Source organism: Calidris pugnax, unplaced genomic scaffold, assembly GCF_001431845.1.
Source record: "Calidris pugnax isolate Ruff unplaced genomic scaffold, ASM143184v1 scaffold95, whole genome shotgun sequence".
NCBI classification, from domain to species: Eukaryota; Metazoa; Chordata; class Aves; order Charadriiformes; family Scolopacidae; genus Calidris; species Calidris pugnax.
Window position 1 is genome coordinate 9,528,984 of NW_015090885.1, and position 23,880 is coordinate 9,552,863.

At 38.4% G+C, this 23,880-nt stretch overlaps 1 long non-coding RNA gene across 1 annotated transcript; it reads right to left on the reverse strand.

Moving 5' to 3' along the window:
* Positions 1-2,539: 2,539 nt before the first annotated feature.
* On the reverse strand, positions 2,540-11,859 carry LOC106891031. The gene is made up of 3 exons (XR_001412620.1): positions 11,776-11,859; positions 4,204-4,245; positions 2,540-2,611 (listed from the first exon to the last, which is right to left on the reverse strand). It is a non-coding gene; the product is annotated as an uncharacterized LOC106891031 (long non-coding RNA).
* Positions 11,860-23,880: the final 12,021 nt, after the last annotated feature.

A 23,880-nucleotide genomic window follows, 5' to 3' on the forward strand; every position in this document is an offset into this window, starting at 1 on the left:
AAAAAAAAAAAAGAAAAAAAAGAACTCCCAGACTTGTCTATAACACATTAGAGTAGCACATTTCACTTATATGGCAGGTATTGCCAGTAAAGAATATAACGCTTCCCTTTGCATTAAAGCACTACTTGTGCTTTCACGTGGCACCAGCTACGATGAGAGCTGACGGGGGGACTCTGGGTCACTGCATTAGTGCCAGCCCAGGAAACATTTCTCTTGAATTCTCCTGGGACGTTGCAGCAAATGCAGCAGGAGGCAGCTCAAGGGCCACACTTCCCCCCTCCGTAGGACTGTGTCCCCCAACACTGAGCTAGGACATGCAAAGGAAGACCTTCATATGTTGAGCCACAGCGGAAGCCCCAGGGACAACCCACCTTTCAGGACACGGGTAGCAACTCGTACTTGCCCTTCCAGGGATCCATGTTGAGAAACCAGCACAGCCTTGGCAGCACAATGGTTTTAAAAGGAAAGAGCAATTACCATGAGTTGGTAGGTTGTTACCTTACTATCCAATGAAACCTGGTCCTTCTTTTCCACAGCATCCATCTTCCTCCTAATGCTCTTCTCTCTAAGCGTGAACCCGATTTCTGCTTCATTATTGGATTTGAACTTAAAAAGCAACAACCCACTGTATCTTTCAAACATAGTCTTTATGTGGGCACCGTAACTACTTTTAGCAAAGACCAAAAGACACTAAGAGGCAAAGAAACAAACAGCTGCAGGTGTAATAAGATTTAACATGTTTAACTACAAGGCTGATGAGTCATAAGACATGCACCTCGCCAGAGCAGCTGTATGTAAATTATTCTAAGGTAGAAAAGGAAACTATTTTTTAAATCATTATCACACGTGTGTTCAATTATTTTAATACCTTGTGAATTGACATCACAAAAATCCTTGGAGAAAAGGTACAGGGGGTTTCTAACCTTGCTTTGATTATCCTGTTCATTATATCAAATGGAACAGGAAAGTGATCTCCTACGGGAATCAGTCACCGCTCTTGTTTTCATCCACCTCCTTTGATTTCCCGAGTAGCTCAGATTAAAGATAGACCTTCTTTTCTGTCTGATGCGGTGCCTCGCTGCAGAGCTGTGAGAAGGAGCAGGCAGCACAAAGCTCTTTGTCTGCCAGGGCTGAGCTAACCAGCCCGCCCGTGTCCTGGGTACAGTGCCAGGCTCTTCAGTGGTGGAAAAAAATGCTTCTTGTCAGTCACCTGAATAATGAAACAACTGACAGCACCAGGCACAGGAAGGGAGGACAAAAATAATAGCAGGTTAAAAATAAACACTGAGAAGATCACTCTGGGTATGCAAACACATGGATGCACACAAATATTTGTAAAAAAGCATCACATAACCATAATACACAATGGCTGTGAACACTCCACTTTAGCCAACCGTGTGTGAGTACTCTCTGCTGCATCACAGATGCTGCTTTTGCAGAAGCTGTGGGACTCTGACGCTAAAGTTCCTTCACGATGACTTCAGCCAGTCTTGCATATCCCAGTGAAAAAAAAAAAATACTTCATGCTCCTATCAACTCACACCTGATATATTGGTCCTTCAGAGTCAGACATAATTATCACATGATACACAACAGTGAACATGTTTTAAACATATGTTTTACATGGCACAATCAATCACAATGCAACTAATAATGCTAATAGTTGGTATACAGTAACAATACGCCCTCAAGCTTGTGCAGTGGTGAGATAATGTGTTTCCCAGGTCATTGGAGGCACTAATTTCACCTTCTGTCTCATGATACTTCCAAGGAGTGTGTTATCTCAGGGTAACACATGTCTGCTGGTACCTGACTGTTTAATTATTGTACACAAAATTCCAAATCAGAATAATTGTCATCTCAAGGAACTGCTGCGCGCTGCAGGGTCCTCCTGATGTAAGTGAACAAATGTAAGTTATGCGGCAAATAGAATGACCTTGGCAGAAATTTTTGTCCCCAAACCAATAGCTTCTCACAACTTTAAAGCACAATGTAAAGAAAAAATACAAATATTGCAATTACATTTTTAGTTGAAAAATTTACAACAGTTTGCAGTTTTTAATATGGATTTTTTTCTAAACAAAAGGTATCTTGTGAGAAATACACAAACCCATATCTCACAAAATGCTAGGCCATTTCCTAGCAGAAGGGTATGTTTTAGTCTCTCTTAATGAGAGCCTTCCATTTCACGTAAACAAACACACATGCACAAACTGTTTGGAGCAAGGCTTTTACATACGAGCTGGATGGGTTACAGAGTCATTCTCCAATCCAATTAAATAGTTATATGAGGTGAAGCAGCAGCAGCAAGAGTGGGAAGGACCATTGTGTGAGTAGGTGGAAGCACTGAGTGATAGGTACTAAGCTTGACGTATGGGAGACCCAGTCTTGATTCTTCAGTAAGGTAGCACACACAGACACGAGCTTGCACCTGGATCTGCTCTCAGAGATCTTGCTATAAACAGCTAACTGGTATTACTTTTTTTTTCAGGAGAAACCTGACGACCTCCAAATTGAGAGAGATACTCACACAACTTGGCCTCATAACCAAAACCATTCCTACAAGCAATGGGATTTCTGATCGGTTGCCGTTTTCTGTCACTCCATATCCCTGAAAAACAAGTAAAGACTGATCCCTTAAATATCCACAGATCTCCAAGTAACTTAGAAAAAACTTCAGTCATATCTAATTTCCATTGCTATTTTTAAACACTCAAATATTTGGATCATAGAAACACTTAAGTATCCAGACTTTTTTTTACTATAAATGAGGAACTTTGGGGCAAATTAGGAACTTCATGGAAACATAAGGTTTCATATAATCTCTGTGCTGTTCCAAACTACAGCCTCACTATCAGTTCCGTTCTGACCCCTAGAGCAATTGGTCCTGACTTGTCATGGGATGAAAATCCATCACTCGAATTGCTTGATATTTGGGATGGCAATCCATCATCCAAGCTATTTGATACACAGCATACCCGACAATACCTTACCATGAATCACTAACAGGAAGATATGGAATAATAGGAATAATACAAAAAATAGCACCCCAAAGGATCAATAAAGGTGGTTTAGTGCAGCCCCCAACCTTACAGCAGGATTGTTAATACCTGACCCAATCCTGAGAGATGTTTGTGTAACCCATTCTTATACATAATCAAAACCCAAGGCACAGTGGCAGTTATGACCAGCCAAAGGACTAAAATGTTAAGAAAATGGCAACGATATCAATCAGCTCTTAAAAAACAATAGTCACAACTTTTTTGCCTTTTTTTTTTTTTCTTTTTCTGCTGGTATAAAGTTATCTTCTAGAGACGAGTCACATGAGTCCTTCTAATGGAGTATTTATGAGTACATGTAACTTGAATTTTGATTTTGTTCCTATGCGGATGGTATCTTTCAAGACATCTAAAGCAATCAGGACTTCTCTAAAAATTGTTTTTTTATTTAATCATTCCCTTTTTTTTCCTTGTTGATATTTATATGTAACTAAAAGTCGTTTATGAGAATACCCAGTTCTGCAAACTGGAATTTACTTTGGGCTTTATCTACACTAGCACAAAAGGGAAAGATTTTCTTGTGGAAGCAAGTATTTCTGAGGTCCTCACATCTATGCTATAGGCATTTTGGGGTTTTGTTTTGCTTTGGCCTACAGTCAGTCTGATTGCCTGACTGAACATCCCTAGTGTGTGCATAGTTCAGAGGTGGCTCAAAAAGAACTGTTGGTTCACACACATTTTCCTCTCTGGCAAACACCTGGAGCAGTTTATTTTTCCTTTGAAGGAATCTATTTCACATGCACTAAAATTGCCCAATGAAACACCATGGGATATATGGGGACAACCAAGGGCTTAACTGGGTCCCCCTGTTCACACTAAAAACTGCAGTGCTCCTCCACCCCCAAAAGCAAGTGGCCCCCATATAGGCCACCAGCAGCCTCTCTGGCACGCTGGGGAGCAAGGAAAAAAATGGTACAGTATCAAGTGTCACCATGAATGTGATCAATGGCTGTTTGGTATTTTGTGATAGACTGGTTTAGGAATTACCTACTTGGAAAATTGTCCACTTAGAAATAAGTGAGAAGCTGTTTGTAGGAGCACTCACACACACACACAAACAAAAAAAACCCAACCAACCACATACTTTTATCTTTTGGATGGATATTTTTCAGCTCTAAAAGGTGTTGCCACAGCTTTTACCCACCTGTGATTTTTCAGTGTCACTATCCATTATGCTCCTTCTCAGCTGCAAGAAAGGAGAAAAATTATGAGCTCTTTCATGAAAGGTATAGCTTTATTTGACTTGGGCTGAGAAATTAAGGATGCCCTGACTGACAGCATGTGGTTTCTATTTCTGTTTATAAGCAGCCTTACAATAGTGGGTCAAAAGGATTAGAGGAAGGTCAGTGTTACTGTTTCTAGAGGAAACCAGCAATTGTAGATTCACTTCAATGTTCTTGCTTTCCAAAGAAAGTGGAAATCTTATATGACAGGGTTTTTCAAACACCTGCCCTTTTTTTTTTTTCTTTTTTTTTTTTTTTTAGTAATTGAAGTAAAGGAAGGAGTTGTGGAGTTATTTACCTCTCTCTTTTCCCTTTTATCCATTATTCAATACATATTACATAGAGTGGAAAAAAAGTTAATTTGTTGTTGGATATAGGCCCAAATTTATATTTTTTTTTCTTGTAACTACATAGTAAAGAAACAACTATATCAGTACAACCCATACACTATTTAAGGCAAAAACACACCGAGGAGCTGTAATATCTCTGAGCAACAGGACAGTCAAATACTGTAAGAGAGCAAAATATTCTCTGCAGTTCACTCTTTTCATTTTCCATTCTCTCACAACTGCCTGATCTTGCTGTTCAGCAGCATAACAGGGAAAAAAATCCACTCAATTTACACAGTTTACATCAGTTTATCAATTTATTAACAACTTGTAAAGAACTACCAAAACTACACATTTGGGATCGATACCCACAAAAGAGCAGGTGAATCACTACACTGGCATTAACAAACTATTAATTTGCACTCACAAACATCCAAAATTCTTGCTATTTTGTCACTCCTTTTCAAGCTGACTCCTTTTTCTAAGGTTTCCCTACAACTCCCTGGTTACTGTTTCATCCCACTTATGGTTTTCTCTCTCTTTAGCATGCTGGGAGTTTGGCATGGCATGAACACACAGCAGACACCTCCCTATCTTACTAACTGTTGTCCAGGCTGTTCTGGAAAAGGTGGGCTATGTGTACACCCCCCTCTTTAGCCATCCCATGCATCCCACTCCTGAAAGCATGTCAGGGTGGAGAAACTGCATCTTGCATGCAGTACTGCAACATATGCATAGCAAATTGGGCACACCTGAAATTTTCTGAATTGCACGGTGTAAGCCTCACTCTGTTAGGACCTATTTCTCCTTCCACAAGAAAAGAACTGCAATGCTCCAGTTGCTTTTAATGGTTGAAAAATCATGTTCCCTTGAGTGAGAAGATAAGCTGAGAGGTTTTTTAATTAAAACTCACTCTTCCTCATCTTTATCCCAAAAGTCTCTTTCATGTTAAAAGCCTACCTTTCGATCATTCCGACACTCCAGGTATGTCTTGCAGACTACCTGTTTGCTCTTTTATAAGGAAACTAGATTACATGTACATACTGTGAAACAGGACCTGTACGTCACCAGACACATCCCGACTTAACCATAGGAACACATTTGTAGCAAATCAACCTGCTAAATGACAGTATTGCTCTGCTGAGTGAAGCAGTATTTCCTTAGAAAACGCATGTAGCACACTTCATATCTAGGCAGCCAAAAAGCCTACAGCAGTGAGCTGCATGCAGGTTGTCTTTGTAGGACTGAAGCTATTGGTGCCCTCTGTGATGTCAACAGCAAAGAAGCTCATCAGGAGAAGTGTGCCCAGCAGGTCACGGGAGGTGATTCTGCCCCTCTACTTTGCACTCGTGAGACCCCACCTGGAATACTGTGTCCAGCTTTGGAGTCAACACAGAAAGGACATGGACCAGCTGGAACAGGTGCAGCGGAGGGCCACGAGGATGATCAGAGGGATGGAGCACCTCTCCTATGAAGACAGGCTGAGGGAGCTGGGGTTGTTCAGCCTGGAGAAGAGAAGGCTCCGGGGAGACTTTATAGCGGCCTTTCAATATCTGAAGGGTGCCTATAGAAGAGCTGGGGAGGGACTCTTTGCCAGGAAGGGTAACGATAGGACAAGGGGAAATGGTTTTAAATTGGAAGAAAAAAGATTCAGATTAGATATCAGAAAGAAATTTTTTACTATGAGGGTGGTGAGACACTGGAACAGGTTGCCCAGGGAAGCTGTGGATGCCCCATCCCTGGAAGTGTTCAAGGCCAGGCTGGATGTGGCCTTGAGCAACCTGCTGTAGTGGGAGGTGTCCCTGCCCATGGCAGGGGGGTTGGAACTAGATGATCTTTGAGGTCCCTTCCAACCCAAACCATTCTATGATTCTATGATTCTATGATTCTAATGCAGCTCATCCATGGGGATATCACCATAAAGGGAGGGCAGAGACATACCGCACACCTCCCAGATATGCTAGCTATTGAGATTGTAAATTTGCAACTCTGATGCCTCTGACTGGCAGGCAGATTAGGTAAATCTGTTGAATGAGTCCAGAGGAGAGCCACGAAGATGATCAGAGGGCTGGAGCACCTCTCCTACAAAGATAGCCTGAGACAGTTGGGGCTGTTCAGCTTGGAGAAGAGACAGCTCCAGGGAGACCTCATAGTAGCCTTCCAGTACCCAAAGATGACCCACGGGAAAGATGGGAAGGGACTCGTTATCAGGGATTGCGGTGATAGGACAAAGGGTAACTATCTGAAACTGGAAGAGGGTAAATTTAGATTTAATATTAGGAAGAAATTCTTTATTGTGATAATGAAAGTCTGGAACAGGTTGCCTAGAAGTGGTGGATGCCCCATCCCTGGAAGTGTTCAAGGCCAGGTTGAACAGGGCTTTGGGAAACATGGTCCAGTGGGAGGTGTCCCTGCCCTTAGCAGTGGGGTGGAACTAGATGATCTTTGACCTCCCTTAGAACCCAAACCATTCTATGATTCTATGGTTGCATGAATCTCCTCGTGCTGGATGGGTGAGTCCACATTTCAGTGCTTCAGCACCTCTGTGCGCAAGGTCTCCTGGTACTGATGAGGGGCTTGGCACTATTCCCTGCCCACCAGTACAGCTGTACTCATAAGCCTGTTCATGAACATAGCCTCCCATTTCCAGAACATCCCAAAGTATCAGATACATGTGCTCTAGTTCTTGGCCCTGGGAAGATTTAACCCTGGAAGTGTAGATTTGCAGAAAGGATGACTGCTGTCAGGGAAATTAAAGGGAAAATAAAAGTGGAAATGAACTCTTAGATGGAGACATCATAGCAGTATAAAACAGCTAAATAATCAGGTCCTGTCCAGCGATTTCACTCAAGTTACTCAAGGCATGAGTTTTGCCCCAAAAGGCCAGGAATCTGGTTGACCAAAGCTAAACTATAACTGCTTCCAACTAACAACTAACCAGGAGAAGCAGGTCAAAAATGGTGCTCACAAATAAACCCAGTCCTGTACCTACCACAAAGCTATGCTTTCAAAGGCAGCTTGCAAAGCATCTGGGTGCTCTGCTCCTTAGTGAAAGCTTTCATGGAACTGCAACACCCGTTTTTGTACAGATCCCATGGATTCATTTTACCATGCTCACAGCTGTATCAACAAAACCAAACAAACAAAATGAGTAAAAGTCTTGAGAATATCTAAAAATTCATTTATGATTGCTCTAATGGCAATGTTTGATATGTAAATAATCTAGCTATGTATTTTTTTATATGAAGCAAAACACATAACCTAAAAAAAAAAAAGTAATCAACTGAAGCCTAAATGAAGGAGGTCTGGACAATTAACCAACACACTTAAATATGGTGAACCAAGCACGTTCTGTTTGCCTTTTCCTCAGTCTGTGTTTGTACTGTGGGATATTTGGAGGTGAGAAAGGTATTAAGGCACTAGGGAGATAATTCTTACTGTTTTCTCCCTCTTCCATTTTTATCATATGTTTTGTTTAGATGAGGTTTTGTTTAGATTGGTTGGGGTTTTAATTATTATTTTTACCACAATCTTGTTTATGCTGCAATTTTCACGATTTTGTCCTGAACTCATTTGATTACTCATCATATTTTTACAACTTTCATTTGTAGAACTATTATCTTTTGATCTTGTGCTGTTTTCCCGTATGTTTAAAGATTTCAAAACTAATTAAGATGATTAACTAAAAAAGACTAATTGCATTCATAAATGAGATGGGTTGCTTCTGATTAGCAGGTGGCTCTTTTCTGTTTTGGATACATAAAAGCAGATGGAAATGTGGCAGACTTAGCTATATTTAATCTGCCCACTTCCTTCCAGACTGCTCCACTTTCCAGTTAATGTTGCTAATGACAAGGAAATTTATGAAAGCTTCAGATTTTTTTTTTTTCCCTTTGCTATTTCTCATTTGGCAACAGATGTCTTATTTGAAACCCTGGTCATTCTTAACTGAGAGTTTCCAAACTATTTTTTCTAAACATTTTGTGACTTCTATTCACAGGTTTCAAGATACCTGGAAGGGTCAAAGGAGAAAACATACTCAAAAATAAGAATTCTGCTTCTGGTTTTGGTGTGCAATGAATGATATAAATATTCCTCAGTGATGATTTTCAAAGAAAAGCTGTTGAAAGAGATTCCTTTTTCTCTCAGATTCTTTTTTGCTATATTTCACTATAAAAGCAGACACGTGATACTCTTTATCTTATATCCAAATTTTTTTTTCTGATTAATACCAGAAATGCTACCCTGAATCAGCTGTTTCACTATACTGTATTGTCCTTCTATTTAGGCTTCTCTTTAACTCTTATTTCTTTTATCTTCTGTTTTTCTACTTCACTTTTTGTTCATTATTTAACCTTTTCTGTACTCTCATTTTTGATACAGTATCTGCAACTCATCGCTTCTCTAAACCTTGTCTTTTCCTCACTTAAGCAATTTTCTTGTTGGCATACCAAATAAAACTTATCCCACTTCAGTCAACATCCACACATCTGATACACATTTGTTTTGTAGTAATAAAGAGACACCAAAAAGTAGATTTTCTTTTCATTTCCATATGCATAGTATCAAAGAAGAAAGAAAAGTCAGATACATTTTGCAAGTTCACAGGCTCAAATTGTTGAAAAAACTAGATAATTTTTTCCTGTTTGTAGTTGTGTACTGATTGTATCTTTTATAATTAACTGTGTGTAATTTATTTTTAATTTGTTATTGGTGTCTTGCTTCTTGCTATTAAGCATAGGCATGTTAAATGTATAGCTCAATAGGTCATAGCTTCCAGGTCTCATGTACCTTCATACATCTTTTTCCATTGTTTCAGAATTTCTTTTAAAAATGTGTAATTAATTGTTAGCCAAATGTAGTGAGGCTAATGTCAAAAAGTTATCTCTTTGTGGCACTGCCAATCTGTAACAATTTTACCACTGCACAAATAAGAACAAAAAATAACAGTACAGTCACACGACAGTATTGGAAATTACAAGTTCATAGAGGCCTGAGGAATAGCAGTAACTTAAAAACTTTATACCTAGAATGCATACACTACTTAGAAGTACATGAAAACAATTTGATAGTTTAAGTGTGTCTGGAACCAGTTTGCTTTTCTGAGGTTACTTTTTATAAAAGAAGTTCAACATGAATCAGATGTGGACGATTCTAAGCTATAGTGCTTATTGCCTAAAACTGTGTTTTCTATACACTTTTACCAGAATAACTCTACAAAATCTTACCTGGGATTTGTGCAAATAAATTTTAATTATATGGGCCAAAATGACTTATTTGCCATGGACTTTTTGGTAGTGCAACACTTTTGATTTAAGTGGAGGTATTCCAGAGCAAGTGAGAGGATGGGGGAAAAAAAAATTTAAAAAAAAAAAATAAAAATCAGACCACAGAAATTAAATTATATTGAAGCAAACCTTCATGTTCTTCCATACCAAATTCTGGTGCTTTGTCTTTTTTCAATAGATCTGGTCACATACTTTTTATATAAAAATATAAGAATTTTGTATAATTTTTGAGATGTCTAGCAGCTTAATTTGTGTTCTCTGAGGTAACCAAAAACTGGTCAGAGGATAATAAAGGCAGGATGGGACACAACATCTGTTGCTTAAAGTAAGGATGAAAGTGAAAAACAAACAAACTAATATATGTAACAGGTGGTGATGATGTAGATTTCCACCTGCATTCAATAGCAAGAAGAGTTACCCTCCCTAACTCTTATTTCTTTTTATCTCAGTTCTTCTCTATTCAGACATACGCACGAAACAATAGAACTGAAATGCAAAGTTGTGCAGCTTTTAAGATAGCAGTAATGAGAAAGTGTGCTAAGTCCCAATCTCAAATGAACACTGGTGTTCAAAATAGGAAAATGTGGTACCAGGGGATTTTCTGAATTCAAGGCTTTTATTATATCCAGAATATTGTTGTGAATAATAGCATGCCAGAATTCTAAAACAAATCCAGATCTTCATGTCTTTAACTCTTTCTTAAGATATTTGTCTTCAGTAAAAATTTTAGATCCATAAGGACTCAAGGATTTTGTAAGGAGTTCATAAGTGCAGCCACATACAGATATTTATCTGTTCTTCGAAAACAAAATCTGGAAGGTATCTTTGCCAGTAAATTTGAGTAAGTGCTATTTGTACTGATGCTATTGAATACTAGCATCCTCCATCATCTGTTTAAAATGCTGTTATAAGGAACCGTATAACTCAGGGAATTGGTAATGGGATATAGAGCCTTTCACCTCTAGGTCAATAGTTATAATCTGAAACAGACGGAGGGAGCCCAGGAGTCAATGCCATGTAATTCCCGTCTACTGACTTTAGTAAAATTAGTCTGTGGCCTCTAGACGATTTCTATAGAAGAAATACTGTAACCACAATAGGCAGGAGAAAAATCACTGGCACTGGTATCTGGCACTGACAGGAACAGGAAATCCAAGAAATTGTCTAGGGGAATATGTGGTCCTTCTAAAATAAGTAAGTGGAAGTGTTTCAGTAAAGAAGCTAAAGGAAAATGGCTAGCAGGAACTTTTAATCTTTCTGTGGCACTGGCAACTCTCATGGACTTGAACCTACTTGAAGTTTCAAGTGTTCATTACTTATAAAAAATATCAGACAATACAAGTTGTCCATCTTGTACAGAGCAAGATCCATAACCTGTACACATCAATACACTCTGAATATATCACCTCAGTAACAATGTACAATCTTCAGCTTCTCTGACATAGCTGGTCAAACCTGTAGAGAGTTGTGTACCACCATCACAGTAAGAGGTGTTTAGACTTGTTTACAGATCTGCAAACAGCCTTTCATTGGAAACTCCTAGCATAGTTAGGTTTCCAGCGATTTACACTGTCTTCTGGTCTGCATTTTTAATTGTGCAGCTTCCATCTGTTGCTCCTTTACACACACCTCCAATCTCAAGGTAACAAACTATACTGGACAGTCCCCAGCAGAGCTTAAGTTTCAAATCACTGGATTCCACTGCTACTGCAGCAATAGGCTTCCCACTATGGAGAGGATAACAATGAATAAAAAATAAAACCCAAACATAAGAAGGAAAAAAGCACACTTCAGTCATTCTGCATTAAGCTGGAACACAGATAACTTCAACACCACCAAGAGTATCAACAGATGAAAGAAAAAATGTCAGGGTTACCTTTAGTTGGGATGCATGATACCAATGTGAAGCAACCTGCAGATATACTATATAGATGACAGGTGACTCCTCGTCTGGTGATCCCTTCTCCCATCTGCAAATACATATAAATCAGGGTCAGAAAGCTTGAGTTGCAGCAAGGTGTACTATGGGCAACGTGAAGCTGTGTAACAGTGCTAGTTTTCAAACACACTTTGGGTCCTTTCTGGAAAGAGGACCCGGACTAGTTTATGTTAGTGTTAACTGTGAAACTCAAAGAGCAAGCGTCCCAGTTAACATGCTGTGAGACCTGTTAATCTTTATGTGTGATGACATTAACAAATCTATAAAACTAAAACTGAAAAATACTTAAGTATCTCAGGACATCATGGACAATGTATTAATGACCCAAACAAACATATCAGACACTTCCCTTCAATCACATGGATGAACTTTTATTAGTACAGCTACAAGTGGGATTTGATTTGGATATAGATGTTCTCCTAGGACTCCTAAAGAAAGTTCAGTACCTTTACAACTAGATCAGATATATGCCAAATCAGGAATCATTAATGTTTAGAAGAAATTATTTTTCATTGCATAAAATCGACTTTAGTTACCTAGACTACCAAAAGACAGAGCTCAGCTTCTAGTTTAGAAAGAAGGTATATTGGTCCTCTCTACTATCCACAGCATTTTTATCTTTAACAGTGCCCCTTTAAAGTGAGACATAAAAATAGTTGGTAACTGGAGGAACCATTGCTAACATTTCTGTTCATTTCTAGTGTGTTTTTTCAACTTATCAGTTTTCATTTATTTCTTGTGACTTACGCATATGGGTAAAATGGATGGAAATATTTTTGTTAAGTGGAGATAAAGCTTTGATTAACTTTTCCCCCCCACCCTTTGAATATGAAAATATTCTATTGATGATGAAAAAAGTACATTTCTCTATTTTCAATTATTTCACCCAGTTTAGGCTAATCCACACAAAGACTGGCAGATCCTGTACCCAGAAACAGTTTTCACTACAACAGTACAAGAATTTAATTTTTTGTTTGACTAGTGTTTGGTTTTGGTTTTGATTTGTTTGTTTTTTTAAAATTCCCTATAAAAATGAAATTGAATTAAAGAGAATAATATAATTCCAAAATCAAACCCATCAAAATAACTCTAACATTTTGTAGGTGGGTTTTTTGTCCCCACTCCCACCCTCCATTTTGGAGTAGGTGGAGAAGGAAAGACAGAAGGAGAAAAATAAATTCTTTGAATCTGACATGATATCAACTAGTTTCAGTCAACTGAAGAGGCATTTGTCTTTCTCAGCACTCTCTCTTGCTTTTATTCAGTGCAAGTAGATTTACGATGTCAAAGCCAGGATTTTGGCACTTGTTTTCTCACTAGTTTTTAATAAGAACTGAGCATCCAAATCCTCTTTGGGCAGCTTTCAAAACAGCAGCCCTAACTTCTTCATTACACTTTTTGGGTAATACAGAGGTGGCCCTTCCAGCTCTCAGTGTTCAGCCATGAGGACCTTTCCAGAGTAGTAAAGCCCACGGGACACGTATTGGGGGGAGTGGTACAGGGCAGAGCTGGGGCTCTCCCTGAACCCCGCTGCTCTGACAGATGGCCCCTCAATCACAGGCACCTCACAACCCTCTGCCCCCTCCTAACACACCTCATAGGAATCCACCAGGAGGAATAAGCACATACCCATAACTCACAGCAAGCTCTTGACAGACACACTATAGGTAAGAAAAACAAACACACGTACACGCTGCCACCCCCAAAACCCTCCCCTCAGCCCTACATCACAGTTCTACACCCAGCAAATGCTTCTCACTGCCCAGGATATTAACTCAGGTCATCCCTCTGCCCCCACTCGCTCCTCCTGGGTTTCCAAATTTGACTTTGCTGGCAGAATGTGGCCAAGAGGTGAGCTGATTTTCCTCCATCATGGCAGCTTCCTCAGCCTGTTACCTTATTCCCTGGCCTGTGACAAAGTGGGGAAAAGAGAGGGAGCAGAAAGGCAGACAATAAGAAACAAAGAGGAAAGCAGACAGGTAGCTGGCTCTTCCCCACCACCAATGCATCCTTGCTGACCTGAGGGACTTCATTCTCAGATATTAGCATGAATGCATTTCCCACATGCATTTGGAAAAACCAAATTGCTAGCTATTTGTTTGCTTTTTTTTTAAAGCAGTCCCTTTTGATATCCATAATCTCCTTGAAAATAATTCATGGTGTTCTGTATAACGTTATGAGGCTGTAGAGCAGAGCTGGCTGAACTCGCCAAAAAGGGCGCTAGATTAAATGCAGGTAACAGTTATGAATCGTTAGTTGTAATTTACTGACTACAGTGGGGGAAAGACAGAGGGCATGGTGTGGTTTTCACAGCATGAATTAGAGTCCTCTGGTGAAATGAGGGTGCTTTGTGCTGATTAAATTATAAGAAATGTGCACCTGGGCCACATAAAGACCTGACGTTCTCTCCCTATAGTTTGACTGATAATATAAATGATGTACATCATAATTTCTGCATCATCTGAAAGTTTAATACATGTAATTGTGAGCTGCTTTTCTTCCTTGAAATTGCAAACACAGCAAAATTGCAGGCTTGGTGCTACTGATGAGTCATTGTTGGCCTGCTGTATCTATATTACAATGGCCATACATAAAGAGAACCATGACACCCCAGTTTACCATCATTATCTGTTTCCTTTTGAGTTGTTTCCACAGCTGAACAGTTCAGAAGGAGCCTGGGTCAAGTAGCTGGGGAGGAGGAGTTGAGTTGATAGCTTTTAATGGAAATGAGTTTGGTATGATCTCAGCTACTAAAATATACTGAGTTCTGCATGATAGCTAAGGGAAAAGGCCCTTACAATAGTATAATAAGTATACAATTCACATGCAAAAGATCAAACATTAATAGATAAATGCAGAAAACCGAGTATGTTAAATAACAGGGAATCTTTTTCTTCTATCTATACCTGTGGAGGTTTAGTATACAATGTGGAAGGGAATTTAGCCAGTTTTGCAAAAATGCAAGTTGTGTATATATCCACCAAATATCCACCAAAAAAACCCCAGCACTTCAATAGTTGAAACACTCCATTGTCAATGATTTCTTCTTTAATCTTATTTTCATCACAACTTCGCAAGCGTGGCATATATGTAGAGACACACTATTTTTTTCAGATGTCTTAAATCTGAAAAAAAATGTTGAATTAAAAACCAAAATGTTCTTAATTGGAGGTTAATAACATCACTTATTAAACAGAAAAGAATGTATTATTTCCTTAGAAATAAAATAGGGGAAGTTGAGGAGAAACATCCATATTTACTAGATCAAAGAGCGTAATATTCATTTTTGTGAACATTACAAAAAAAGGAATATTGGGGAAAAAAAGTCTATGAAAGGACAACCTGCAGTGCATAGGATATACTTGCATAAGAAGACACTCCTGAGGAAGGGTTTGTTTGGTTCAATCCTCACTCCTGGTATCACATATCCAATTTCTCTGTCATCTCAGGGTTTTGGAGAACATGTAGGCAGAAAAGTGTTAATTAACGTTGACTTTTTTTTGCATATCACAGCACGTTTGTATGTTTTCCACAGAAATAAAACTCAATTGAATATGGTGGTGTTACTCTTGAATTGCAATTCAGCCAAACAATGCGTATCCTTGAAAAATCAGTTTTGAAGAGTTATTGAAAACAGTGATAGAAAACAGCTTGGACAAAAGCAAACTCAAGACAGCGCTTTCGTAACTGCCAACCAAACCAACTGCTCCTCCAGACCAGATCATAGTAGACCACAGCATTCATTAACTATAGAATCAATCTTGGTAAGTACTGTGTAATCTTGAAGAGGATGAACTATTTCAATCAAGCTCATACTCTCTCTTCTAATCTTAAGAAAAACAGTCCTCTAAACCAAAAACCTGTGGTAAGTATCACACAGCATCACTGGGATATATAGCAAGAATTTGATTAGGTAGATAGAGAACATACACCGTGATTAGTATGGCTGTTATGACAAGTTGTTCAACATCGAAATACTACTTCCTGCCTAGGGATAGATTTGGCATCTCTATTGCAGACAGTCTTACATTAGATAGTAGTAAAACACATAACAGGCATATCATGATATTATCTTGTATGAGAATGAACAATCGGTGCTGTTGGCTTCACAAAAAAAAAAAAAAAAAAAAAAAAAGCATACTCAGATTATGTTTCAAATTCTGCTGATGTAATAGTAAAACCTCTTTCTCTTAAAGCAGTTTTCTTCCCTAAACTCTAAAACCTTCAAGGTGATGAAATTATTTCAACATAACGTTAACTTCATCCTATTAAGAAAAGGAATCCAACATATTTCAGCTGGCGCAAGGGCTTACCGTCATTTCTTCTCTGAAAAAAAACCTGAAAGCCATCATTTTCTCCATGAGACTACATGAAAATAAGGGAACAATAAAACCTGCATGAGCTAGATTTAAGGTATTACCAATAGCAGCTTTCTTGGTATAATCATTATTTGATTGATCACTGATTGATACAAAGGGAGCAGTTCAGTTTAAAGTAGAGATGTGGCCCATGGAAATCCCTGGACAAGCCCTCTGACTATTTTCTTTAGACCACAGAACCAGCTGAGAGAAAACATACTGGTTTAGAGTCTGACTGCTTTTTTCCTTCTGAATTAGGTAGCTAAGTATAATAAATTACAGTTTCTAAATAAGAGTTTGTTAAATTTTAAAATTATTTCAGGCAGAGGACACTTACATCAGCTGAAGTAAGGAATTCACAATATTTGATTGTGGCAGCTCAACCACTCCCTAGGCATGAGAAGGCATTGTTCTTCTACACTCATAAAAAAGGTTTACTCCTACAGATCTTATTTCTCATTGCTTTTTAGGCTAGTAATAAAGGTAAGACAAGCTGGAGAAACAAAGGAGACAGAGTAAAGGACTATATCAAAGCCTGACCAATTTTCCACAAGCTGGAAGTTTCCCAAATACATGAGGGATGATGGTATCAGTGACTTGATTTCATGGAGCTTGCCAGGACTCAGTCCTCCTGTGCCAGAAATCTGCCACAAGAGTGAGCGTGCCTACAATGTCACTTCGAAAAGAAACATTTCCAGTCTTCCCTGACAGTGACACCAGTGTCGATAAAAACATTAGATTCCAACTAGGGGTTTAACGTTTACATTTTTTTGAGGTTATGAGAGATAATCAGAAAAAGTAAACCAAAAAGAACATAAGTACATATAAGGTGCCAGAAGAAGGCTGTTGGAACTAGGCTGGTCCTGGGAAGAAATCATGCGGTGGACACAAAGACCATCGAGCCATAACTGAATAAAGTAGAAGGACAGAACTGCTTATTTATTAAGCAATGCTCTGCCCCCCTTACTTGCAGTGCACAGTATCTCACTATAGTCTCACTGGGACTATTATGAGAGAAAATTACTGCTCAACATGAATAAATGTGGAACAGTCTGGGTCTAAGCTTCTAAGTGTTTTGGTGGGTTTTTTAATGTTTTAATGTGTTTTAAATTGTTTTTATTATTATGCACAGCTACATTATAGGGGCAATTCTGTAAGATGAAGCTGAGCCGAGCTCTCTGTTGAAAGGTCAAGGCTTGTAAGTGTTACTAATTAGGGACACAGGCACAGAATGAGTTATGTTTCCTTAGATAAGGAAAGGGAAAGAGACTTAGCTGTTGTTTAACATTACATGAAATCACTTCTGCTTCTCTGTGGCAGAGTTTAAAAATATCATGAAACAGATGCCCTGGTTCTTAAGCTGCATTCTGCCCTGCCTAATATCTGCAGAATCACAGAAAAGGTAGGTATATACCAGGCTATTTCAAATTTCAGAAGAAAGCTTATCTATCACAAAGGTTTTGTCAGTCTCGCAAGAAGAGAGGCTAACACGAGATTCCTCTGTCAGAATCCAGCTCAATGAATCAAATGTCAGCGTGGAGGAGGATGTGATGAGAGCACAGAGGGTACAGAGATGGCAGGAGGTGATATACAAAAGCTGAAAAGTCTATTTTGTGAGGTCAGGGAGGTGACAGTTTGGACCACTGAATCAGAATGGTCTTTTCAGGTTGCAATTCTCATCAGGGTGAAGGATGCTCTTTTAAAGAAAAAACGTTGCAACTATTACATGGTACAGCTGGTACGCAACTGTAACTGGAAATGAGAACAAAAATTCACCACTGCTAGCACTAACCTTTCCTTACAATATCAAAAGTTGGTATGAAGATTTGGAACCTAGGCTATGTTTCATTTGATGGTCATACACAGTCTAGTTAGACAAAAGACCAATGCCTAATACTCTACAGGTTATATTTAGTGTAGGCTGACATTTTCACCTCATATCACTTTCAAGAAGATCAGCTGCTAACAAAGTGAAGAAACAACTTATTAAAAAGCAACAGTGAAGGAGAAATATATTAGAGAATAGCAATGAATTGTTTTCTTTCAAATAACAAGTTTACCTCATATGTTGAGACTCACCTCTAAGACAAACACCCAGATCTGAATTCCTGTTATTAAGTTGATAGAGACTATGACAATTTACAGAGGTACACACAGAGGTTACACCCCTGACAGCTCTAGATTGCTTTGTCTAAATTAATAACAACTCTGAATAAAAGGCATCTAGTCCAGCTGTACAGTCTCACACTTAACTTTTCCATTAGTGTCACTGGCCTCCCAGGGGTCTCTTCTCGTACTTCATATGTTTATGGACAAGACATAAATGAGCCTATATGCATCAGCTGGGCTCAGTGAGCATCTCTCTCTCTCCACTTCTGATACCCATCAAAATTATTCACTGTGATTACACTATGGTCGTGTCAGAAATATAGCCATACCTTGAAAAGCTAAATAAAAGGCCTGGCAACTAATCTTGGAAACCTTATTCACGCAAGCAGACTCGGTGTGAAATAGAGGTACTGCAGTTGATGAGGCTACTGCACCTGCATGTGTTAGTGGCACAAGTGCCTCTTGCAGACAGATCCCTATGGTTTTCCTCTTAGCTTTTCCTTTTTGCTGCCCAGCATGCAGTTAGTTTATGAGAAATAGGGGGTGTGCATGGTGAAGTCATATACAGAGCGTGTGAAATAATAAAACTCTTACCTGCACTCAAGTCAAAGAGAGGCATTACTGCTGTTATGGAGCTCTGGATTCAGTGCCGAGTTCTACCTCAGGGATTCTTACTTAACCCGGGATGGGGTCACCTGACCACCTGGGGAACACAGGTAAGGCTGGAAAAGAAATCAGCATCACCTCTGAGAACATCTGCTAATGTTTCGGTCGGATTTCTTTTGCCACTGTGATTTTAAAGATCAAATAATCAACAAATGTTTTCAAATGGATGCTTCCTGATTATGTCAAAATGCCCATTCTAGAGTTGTCCTTAGGTAGAGTTGTCCTTAGGTTCTTAAAACTTGCAATAAGGAGTTTAAGGCAGGCAGCTGGGAAAATCAAGCTTTTCAAGTGCACACTTGCTGTCCATGAAAACTAAGTAACTGAGTAACTGACCTGTAATTAAGTAGTAAGTAACTAAGTAACCGAATTCTATGAGTGACTAGTCAAAACCAGAAACTGAGGAGAATCTGAGTTTGGCCGCTCTCATTCTGCTCAGGGACACAAGTTAATCTTCAAACTCCAGTCTACTCATCTGGTCACCAGCTTGTCTGCAGCATCGACTGTTAACTGCATCATGTTGCTTGATGGGTTTATGATGTGGACAAACATGCATTAAAGAGTAAAACGTGCCTATCGAAACTAATTTCCAATGTGACCTATGCCAGGATTAAACTGAGGTCTTCAAAGGTGAAAGGAGAGTGTATCAATCAAGTGTGCCTTGTAACTACCCCGTCAGCCATAGAACATGTACCAAATAAAATTAAGTGCTAAATCAACTTAGCTATACACACAAAATAATTAAATACTATTTATTGACTTGCATTTCATTGAAAGGGAGGAAAAGAGTTGTTTTGGTGTGGAAGTTTCAATATGTTGGTCTCATATAGGCAATAGCTTGAGATTTAATTGACACTAAAATATAACCTTGTAAATATTAGGCTTTCTTTCTTTTTATCTTTTCAGTGTAACAAAGCATGCATTTAGATGGATATATGCAATAGATTCTGAAACGATCCTCTCTGGACACTTATTCTAGATTTTAGAGTGCCTATTCATTTTAAATTATAGTGCTTGTAAGAGACTTAAACTAAATTGAAATAAAAGACAAAATCCATTTAAAAGTAAAAGCACCCATGTTAACACATGCAGTGTCAGAATACCTGTCTGCACTGAAGGAGGCCTCTCACACAGACAAAGCCCTAGAGGAAAAACCTTGTTGAACGGCTTAACTAAGAGTAAAAACAGCTTTAAAACAATCACTGAAGATACACTGAAATTTAGCATTATTAAAATTCTGTTTAATTATAAAAAGAAAAGCTCAGAAAAAAAAAAATCAAAAAGAACAGTCATTTGTAAGATAATGGTCTGTTCTCTACTATGAAAATAACTGTTTGTTAATAGCATTATGCAAATAGGGCTAGCTGATTTCTTGAAAATTCAGCAGTAGCAGGAAAATGCCAGGAAGAGGCAAACTCTCAGCACTAAACTCACAAAACTTTTTATGTAACGCTCCACATTACATTTAGCAATGACAACAAATACTGTAAAATTTTATAGAAAAATCTCCCCTTGTGCAAAGGAGTTTTTAAAAAAGCGCATCAGCAAAATATACAAGGCAATAACAGAAATCAGGATGGGCTTACAAAGACTAAGCCTTAGGAATTCCTTACTCATGTAAATAAATTTATGTGGGTCAGTAAGACAACTCAAGTGGGTAAGAAATGCAGTGATCTACCCCTAATAGTTATCAGAGATATATGACTACTTAGAAAGGACAGCTGGAAACTGATAGAGAAAAACAAGCAAAACAGAATTATTACAAGCAGATCCCATTGGGTAAAATGATATAAAGTATATGGAGAAAATAATGTGATATTATATATTATAAAAAAATATTCTCAATACTAACACATTTTCAAAAAGGCTCAAATCTAATTTGTATGAGCTTGGTGAGGAACACTGTCTTAAATCTGTTATGTCTGGGGATTAAGTGCATGATGCCTTTCCTTTTCTTTCATCTTGTTCCACTGTTTTATTTTATGTTTTCCCTCTATTTTCCCCTGTATGATCGGTCTGGTCTGATGCTAGACTTGCTGGTGAAAGGAGCTATTATTCTGCAGCTATAATGTCTGGAAGAACTATCCTTGTGAAGAATAAACATTTCATTTTGTTAAAAAACCAAATACCTATCAGCAAATTGCAGTTCCCAATATTTTTTTCCACCATTTGGGATTAGTTCAAAAATAATGAAAACTTTTATACAATCAGGACAGCTCATTGTTTGTCTGGACTTTAGCAATTGATTTTTTTATTTTTTTTTTTACCCTAAAATTTATAATACTTTGATTAGGCACAGTTTTGTTGTGTTTTGCATTCATTGCTCTGCAGAAGCTGTACACATACCTTGAAGCCTAGAAACACACTCAAGTCTCTGACTTCAATGCAAATGAAGCATGTTTTTGGATGGGTACTGTATAAAATAGGTTATCATTGTGAATACTCACAATTATGAATTCAAAACTCACTTCCCATTTTTGTCCCACGGAATTAGCATAACATTTATTGCTCCAGTGAATATTCCCTTTATATTCTGTAGAATATTCATGGAAATTAAATGGAAAAGAGGTACAATCAGCTTCATTAAAAATTCAAATGAATGTTTTCCATTTCTGGCAGCATTCCTCACACATCATTAAAAACCAAACAGCTATTCCATGAGAAATGTAAGTATAAACAAACAAACAAACAAAAAAAGTCCCGTGACTCTTCCTCCCTATGACCTGCCATTGAAACAGTCCCCTCCTGCTTCCCCTGCTCACCGTAACCCCCCTCCAAACCTCTCCGAAGAAGATCCCTCCTTCCTCCTCCTTGAGGAGAAAGATACTCTGATGAGGGACAGAGGTGCCACAGGCTGGTGACATGCCATGGAGTAGCACCCACATCCAGTAACTGCATCCTTCTGGGACTTACTGCTCTCAAGAGATTTGGTTGATGTTCACATTCATCAGCTTTCAGGAGCAGGAAAAAAGGTGGAGGCCAACAAGGTGATTGCATATAATAAGCTAATAGCAGAAGGAACCACAACTCACTCCTCCATTATTCATTTCTTTCTCCTCTGTCAGATGCATGTCATGTACAACAGGCAAGTGACTTATAATGACTTAATTTTATGATGGAGTAGGATTTTCAAAAAAAAAAAAAAAAAAGGAAAAAACCCCAACCTTTTAAAGCAAGTGTGCGTATTTTCACTGGGTACTGTCCTGCGCTCTGAAGATAACTAAATGCAGAATCTATGAGGCAACAGGGAGCCACTGCCAACACCAGGAACCAAGGAGGTTCCCATGGGGACCTAGGGAGATGCAACCTAGGTCCACTGGCACAAGGTACACAGGTGGGGCAACACCTGATCCTTGACACCTCATTCACAATTTTAGGGAGTGTGGGTGGGGAGGAAGGACCAGTTAGAGGAAAGACTGATTCTGAATTTTATCAAACATTTTTTTTCAAGATCAAACATATACCCGAGGGTCCACTGACAATTGATCACCATTTCCTCAGTGTATTTCTCTATTCTGTAAAGTTGGGGCTTTTTCCCCTTACTGAAAGAGTCTAGCATTTATTGAGTACAAGCACACTAATACTCCTGAAAAAGTAATGCTGTCATTGCATCCACTTTGATATGGCTGGGACCCCCAAGACAATCTTGCATGAAGCCCCAAGGAGGTTGTACTCAACTTTGCTAATGGAAAAAAAAAAAAAAAAAAAAAGACACATGGGTTTTACAAAGAGCATTTTGGATATGTAAATTTAAGAAATAGGCATAAAGACTCTTACAGAGACAGTCTCAGAAAAATGACATAAACCAATCCATTTCTTTGTCCGAGACAGTCGCTGTTAGGAAAAATGGGTTGGAACAAAAAAAATCCAATTTAGTATTTTAATATCATAAAGGTCAGGAGAGCTCAGTCCACTGTACTGGGTTAGCTACCCAAAAAACATGAAGGATTGGTTTGAGTACTTCTGGAAAAAGTCTTCACATTCTAGTTCCAGGTAATAACACAGACTTCCTCAGTGAATACAACAAAGACCAAAGACATAACAGCTAATCCTCCCTGACACATAGATGTATAAAAACTGAAAATGAACTCGGTAATGGAAGACAAAAAAAAGATATCATTACAAAACCACATTTATTCCCTTATAAAAAAAAAAATAAATAAAAACAACCAACCAAACAGAAAAAACCCTCCACAACAACAACAACAAAAAAACCACAAAAAACCTGACCTACAAAGAAAAAAGAAAGATAACTTCTCCCCCAGTAAAAAATAAAATATTTAAGCTGGAATATAGTCTTTAACCAGCCCTGAATACATAGATGAGAAAATAATCAGCAAATAATTATTACCCCTTTCCAGAAAAAAAAGAATATATAAAAATATAAAACCCAATTCACTCAATACACAGTAGTGAAAGATGAGTTTCAGCCTGCTGAGCTCCTCCTAGCACATAAAGAGGAAATATTGTAAACATCAGGGAAATATTTTGTTAACTTTTAAAAATGGAAAAGCATAGCATTTACCACTATGGTAAATGTACAGTTTTAAGGGATTCTCATTGTAATTTTTAGAGCCTTTATAACAGTATGAGCCTATACGTGGGTACACATAAATCTATAAAAAAATAATAATATTCTAGCATAATAGTCTGTCATTGATGCTTAAAATGACTAGAATCATTGTAGCTAGCTCAAATACCTGAGTATTCTGTTACTTCATAATTAAGTCAGAAGTAGCTCTCCTAGATGGGAAATGTAATGTAAGAAGTAGACATCAGAGTTTGGGCACAGAACAGGATTCTCAAGATGAGGTACTCAGACTTCAGCTTCAGAAGTCACACCTGGATTAATGGGAGGTGAAAGAACTCGCTGTCTCAGTATCTTTTACTTCATTTTCTATGTAGGAATACA